Source organism: Suricata suricatta, chromosome 15 (genome assembly GCF_006229205.1).
Source record: "Suricata suricatta isolate VVHF042 chromosome 15, meerkat_22Aug2017_6uvM2_HiC, whole genome shotgun sequence".
Classification (NCBI taxonomy): Eukaryota; Metazoa; Chordata; class Mammalia; order Carnivora; family Herpestidae; genus Suricata; species Suricata suricatta.
This window is the reverse complement of record NC_043714.1, coordinates 26,010,606-26,017,396: the sequence shown is the minus strand read 5'-3', so window position 1 is coordinate 26,017,396 and position 6,791 is coordinate 26,010,606. Positions and strand designations below refer to the sequence as shown.

The window sequence follows — 6,791 nt, the reverse complement described above, 5'->3', positions numbered from 1 at the left end:
CGGCTCAGGTCATGATCTCACGGTTCGTGGGTTTGAGCCCTGCGTCAGGCTCTGTGCTGAAAGCTAGCTCAGAACCTGGAGCCTGCTTCGGATTCTGTATCTTCCTCTCTCTGTGATCCTCCCCTGCTTGCATTGTCTCTCTCTGTCTCTCAAAAATAAATAAAAAACATTTAAAACTTTAAAAATTAAAAAAAAAAGAAAGAAAGAAATGTACTTTAGATCACTTGAACCTGGGCAGGTAAAAGACCAGTGAGAAAAAACAAATACTGTTTCAAAGAATTGAATTTATAAGACCAGAGGATCCGTGTGGTAATGAGAAGGGCTGGAGTAGAAGGTTGGGGAATTATGTACCAAGGAAAAGGGCATTAGCTTGGGACTTACAGTAAAGCCTGTTTAGCAGGAAATTGAAATCTCTATTACTGGTATCACAAAACTGTTATCCATTTGATCTGTTGCTACTGAGGGAAGTAAAACTCAGGTGAGAAAATGGGTGGATTGTGCAGGAAAGAGGGAAGAAGACCAAATCTTTGGGACCACGCACCTAAAAAGGGCTGAATGAAGATCCAGAGGTTCAAGGCTGAGTGAAGACTGGACCTGTGTGAACTAGGGGATATATGATTTGAAGGACCTGTGTTTCCTTGGTTAGAGATCCCCTAGAAGATAGATGGGTTGGCATGCGGTTTATTTCTGGGGCTACAAACTGACCTGAGAAACCCAAGCATAGAATTTTCCGGAGGAGCAAACTGCACTGGGCATTGATGTATAAGGGGACAGTTCTGGGCTGAACTCCAGGGCCTGCTCTGTAAGAACAGATGGACATTCACCATTTTATCAGTCTCAGGGGATGCAGCCCTTTGCTGTGGGTGGTGACTGGAGAGAACCTGAGTAGGACTTCTAGAGTAATGGAGTATTCTGATCTTTGATCTGGATGATGGTTACCTGAGTGTGTTCATTTTATGGAAATATGGAAAACTGCAGACTTATGAGCACTTTCTAATATTTGTTATACCTCAACAAAGTTAAAAGAAAGTTGATGTCTTACCTTGCAATAGAGCCAAAATAGAGATGACGCTATGTTCTTAATATGTTTAAATTTTTTTCTGGTATTTCTGACAGGAGGCCAGAGTTGAGAATCCTTGAACTATGCACAAAGATGCACACCCTACATCCCTTTACCCCCAAAGTGAGTCTTTTCTTTTCTTAATCCTTGGAAAACAGAATAGGGCATATAGTTTGTGCCCCATGATATGTGCCATATGGTATGGATGTGCCACAAAGTAGCCAGACCACTTCAAATGTAGGTAGCCTAATTTTGAATTGAGATTTAGGTATAAAACAGACACTGGATTTTGAAGAATTGGTACCAAAAATGTGGTATTAATTTTTATATTGATTATATTATGATGTCAACCTTTTAGATATATTGGGTTGTTTGTTCACTGCTTTCTTATTTTAATGTGACCACTATAAAACCTGAAAATGCATGTTTGCCTTGTAGAATTGTTCTACTGGACAGCTCTGTTGTAGTTGAAGGAACATAGGAAATTGTCATCAGAGAAGTTTCAATCCTCGCTTTGCAGTACATGCAAACTGCATGACCTTGGACAAGCCACTTAACTTCTCTGTGCCTTATGTTGGTCATTTATAAGGAGAGAAATATATTCATATTTCAGAGTAACTGAGAAATAGAAGCAATTTAATCAAGCATCTAATACATATTCAGAACCCGAGAAAAGGTCACCTTCCATGTTGCTATAAAAAGACCACTTTCTCTTACACTTGCACCACAGTCAGCAGAGAAGTCTGGTGCCTTTAAAAACTGAGAAGTGTCAGGGCATATGAGTGGAAAGCATGGATAAAGGACAGCACCAGCTGGTTTGTCAGGCAGGATCCTGTCTGTGCCCCTTGTATGCATTGCTGCTGCTTCTCACTTTACCTCTGACGTTTGGTTTTTTCACCGGCTGGAATCTTAAGCTTGGAATACGTCCTTATGTCTATTTTCATCTCTTCATGTGCTTTTAAAAACTTAACTCTCACATTCAGAATGCTTCTGAGTCTATGTTAGGCTCCTTGGCATGGACCCCGTCTTTATTTCAGCGTCTTTGTGCCTGGAACCTGCTCGGATGCCCACCCTCTTCCCTCTGAGTGATCTTGTGGAAGCTGGTCTGTCAGCTGTCAGGCACACCCTGGAGCCCTCAGTGGCTTTGTCAGCTTCTGGGGCTTCCAGCTCTTCCTCTTTAGGGTCTCAGATTTCTACGCCTCCGCCTGACCCAGTGTCTCACCTCAGACTTAACACATGAACTGTGCTCTAGCTAACTTGGATTATTTAAAAATACATGGCCCCATGTTTTCCTACCTTTGTAGCTCAGTTTACATTTTTTTTCTATCTAGAATGTCTAATCTTTTTTTTTTCAATGACATAAATATTTTAAGGAATCATTATTGTATCCTTCTTCATGATCTTTCCTGTTGAGTGACATTTCTCCCCCAGTATATGCATGGCATGTTCTAGGTTCATCTATTATTGCTCATCATATTCAGTTGAAGATATGATTATTTATGTACCTGTCTTGCCTGCTGGGAGCCACACCAGCCTTGCTGGATGACACGGGCACAGTAAGGAAATGGTAGACGTAGCACGGCTCCTGCCACAGGGGCAGAAGCTAGCATCTCCTTCTGTAAACTCATTGCCCATGTAAAATTAAGCCTGTTGCTATTGATTAGGCCTCACAATGTTCCAAATCAGACTGATATTCCCCAGACACCTCATGGGAGGAAGCATATTCCCACCTCTATGAAGAGGAAATTAAACAAGACACTGCAGATGTTTGTTAGAAAGGCTCTTCTATTGAGCTTCACAAATTTAAGACATGGAAATAAAGGGGGTTAAAGAACACAAAGATAATGTTTACCCTGGCCTGGTGAGAAAGCCTAATTTAGGAAATAGAAACAAAGAAGAGCCAGGCATAAGCTACTGCGCATACATATGCTAATTTGATGCCCATTGTGAGGATAGGTAAGAGTAGTTACAACTTAAACTCATATGGAAAGACCAGCTCGTCTAGGGCGCCTATGGCGCTTATACCGTGAACATCAAAGAACAACGTTACTTAGGTCTCTCCTCTTTTCCTGTTACACCTATGAGTGCAAACACATGGTTTCTGTCCTTCTCTGCCTGGCTTATTTCACTTAGCATGACACCCTCAGGGTCCATCCACTTTCCTACAAACAGCCATATGTCATTCTTTCTCATTGCCATGTAGTACTCCATTGTGTATATATACCAGGGGGAGGGGAAGAGGGAAACAGAGTTGGGGAGAAAGAGGGATGCAAAACTTGAGACTATTGAATGCTGAAAATGAACAGAGGGTTGAAGGGAAAGGGGGAGGGGGGGGAAGAGGTGGTGGTGATGGAGGAGGGCACTTGTGGGGAAGAGCACTGGGTGTTGTATGGAAATCAATTTGACAATAAAATATTTTAAAAAATAAAGTTTCAATGAAAATAAAAAAGAACAAGGTTGACAAAAGGTTTACTTACTAACCATCACAAATGTATTCTTCCTCTTGTGAGCCAAATAGAATGCCTCCTGGCCCTGTCTATGACTGAATTTTAGCATCATTGTTATAAAATGTGTTTGCTATCTGCTTCTCACTAAAAACATCCTACTATCTTCTTAGTTGTAAGATTTACTACCAGTTCAAACAAAGGTGTATGTTATCTGCTTTTCACTGAGAATATCCTGTTATCCTATGATGTGTAAGTTACCTCATTTTAATTAGAATAGTTCTGAAGAAATGCCTCTGTAAAACCTGTTTCTGCACCCTTTTCAAAGCATCTTTATCACTGAGAATTAATTATAAAAGTTCCACTTTTTGATGTCATAAGTCTATAAATAAAGGCCCAAGACCTGGCAAGAGAGGAGTTAATAAGGAGATACAAAGGATACAGGAGATACAGGAGATAGAATAAGAATGTCAGTCTGGACTAATTAAGAAACTGTGCTGCGTGAATGTGTCTTCATTGCTCTCCTCCATCGCTACCCCTTCAGGGAGCCCTGGACCCACCGGAGCGGGCCTCCGGCACTTGCCATTGCTATTAAATGAGTATACTTTAATAAGCCATACGGGCTCATGTGGCCCTGTCTTTGAATGGAGCCACATTAAAAAAAAAAATCCCATCTAAAAACAAGAGCTAATTGAAATGTATTCCCAATATTTGCATATATCTCTTGGAAAATCTAGTTCACAACCTATAAAAATGCTGCTTACTATCCTTCCTAAAATTTTGACTGTTTCTTCATTGAAATCTCCTGTCAACCCTCTCATACTGTCTTTTAGAAATACCAGTTTTGGGCGCCTGGGTGGCTCAGTAGGTTAAAGCATACAACTCAGCTCAGGTCATGATCTCAGGGTTCAAGCCCTGCATTGTGCTCTGTGCTGACAGCTAAGAGCCTGCTTCAGATTCTGTGTCTCCCTCTCTATCATTATATTCTATCAGAACTCTCATTTTTTAGCCTATTAGACTACAATTATATTTTATTAGTGTGAAGCATATTCTTAAAAACTTCCCCTTCTATAAAGCCCCCAAATCTCCCCAGAGATCTTCTTCTCTGACTAATGTCTTGCTTAGGCTAGGAGACTATGATACAATGTCCTCTTTGTTGGTGGGGGTGGTGGGTGGTATTCACAATTCCAGCAAATGGAATGGGATTTATACTACAGAATGTCAAGAAATACCTTTACTATTTAGCTGGATGGCTTACTCTGATTTACTAATTTATATATATATATATATATAAATTATATATATATAATCCTATTGTACATCTCATATCTGTATGTTCTATCAAATCTGTGTGTTTGTGCAAATGTGCACCATACAGTTTGAGAATAAAATTTAAAAAGTTACATTATTTAATAAACCAGAAAAAAGTGATAGAAATTAAGTTAATATGTTCTAGAAGGCAATATTATTCAGACTTCACGATTTTCAACTATCAACCGTATCTCTGAATTGCATTTTTCCCTAATCAATCTGTGTGTAAATTTTGTTTCTTTATTACATTATGAGCTTCATAAAGCAGACATTCATTCACAAATATCTATTGAGTATTAATAGACAATGAGTATACAGAAATGAATAAGAGAGCTGTTTCCCTCAAAGAGCTCATATTCAAGTTGGAGAGATACACATGTAAACAAATAGCTCTGATCTAAGGGGATGCATTTGCAGATAAAGTGTTAGGGGATCAAGAAGTATAGAATAGCTAATTGCTAGAGTGGAGCTTCGGAATGGGGATGGCAAGTCAAAAAGGCTCCAGAGGGTGAAATGGGACAGAGTCTGGAAGGACCAGTGAGAATTTGCCATAAAGCATGAAGAAGAACATCTTAGGACCAGGAAAGCAGCTAACACAGAGCAAGGAGTTAATGTAAAAGTAAAATGTAGCACTTACATCAAAAAGTTTTGTCTGGCAGAATTTTTTTTAAATTAGGGGAGTGAAACAAGCAGACATGTTTTAGGAAGATACACGTGGTTGCCAGATGGATAGAATGTGGGAGGAGGCAGGTCCTGGTGAGTACGCTATTGCATTATATTATATAAGTGATGATTTAAAGGGTTGTAATCCAGACAAAAAGAAGTGGGAAGTTTCAAGGAGTAGGTAAGAATTAGAATCGATGGACTGAAAATCAAACTGGAGAAAGAAGAGTTAAGAGAACCATAAGAATTTTGATTCAAGGTTACTGGGAAACCAGTGCATCCATATGAGATCTGTAGGATATGAAGAAAAGTAGTTTTGGGAATGGGGTCATATATTGGATTTGGTGTTGGAACATTGAATTTTAAGATGTTTTTGGGAAATGCATATTGAGCTATCCATTAAGTCAGTTGATCAGGAGTGACCGCTGGGATTTATCATCATAAAAGTGGTGATTGATTGTATTGGCCGAGAAGTCATGTGAAGACTGGTATTAGAGAAGAGAAATAAAGACATAATCCCAGGGAACCACATATTTAGTGGGGAGGTAAAGAAGGATGAACTTGTCAAGGAAAGTAAGGAGTTGCCAAAGAAAAAGGAACAAAGGATTAAACACATACATACATTCACCCAGAGGGTAGGAGGTGGGGTAGGAAGATAAATGAAGCATCTCAAAAAAGATTCCATGAGCAGGATTAAAGGCCATCGGTTAGACTTGTAAAGCATATATAAACTATCTGTTATCCTTGGACAATGGGATTGATATACTCAAGTGTAATTCAGAGAACTGGGGTGGGACTGGATATCAAGAAATTGAGTAGTTTTGCTTGTACATGGCTGCTGTGGAGAGGAGCTAGCGATACCACTGGAAATCATCCTGGAATATAATGGGACACAGAACTCTAAAACATCTCACCCTAATCTTGCCCATCTCTGGATGTCCAGTCTCTAGGTTAATGATTAGAAATGTACAACCACTCCTATGTAGAAATGAGCAGTATAGGATCTAGGGATGTCACAAACAAACATTATGGGGAGAATATTCTGGAAGAGAAAGGGCATATCCATATATGATGGAAGACTTGTGAATCTGGAGACTTTGTTTCTTGGGATACATAAACTCTTCCTTTAGGAGGCTTGATTATGTAGCCACATGAATATCAATTAGAATTATAGAACCACCAAATTTCATATTAGAAGCTTGAGTCCTTTGGAACATCATTACTTTTTAATTTCCACATTAGCCAAGGCTTCAGTGACAATTACTGAGAGCTACTAAAGGCATTGTTGGTAATAAGAAAAATTTAATTGGAAG

General features: G+C 39.4%; 1 long non-coding RNA gene across 1 annotated transcript in view; it reads left to right on the top strand.

Annotated features, from left to right (window-relative positions):
- Positions 1-1,127: 1,127 nt before the first annotated feature.
- Positions 1,128-6,791, top strand: part of LOC115279316 — a 62,417-nt gene continuing 56,753 nt past the window's right edge. Inside the window, exon 1 of the long non-coding RNA XR_003903357.1 lies at positions 1,128-1,183. This is a non-coding gene — a long non-coding RNA (uncharacterized LOC115279316). The remainder of the gene's footprint in view (positions 1,184-6,791) is intronic.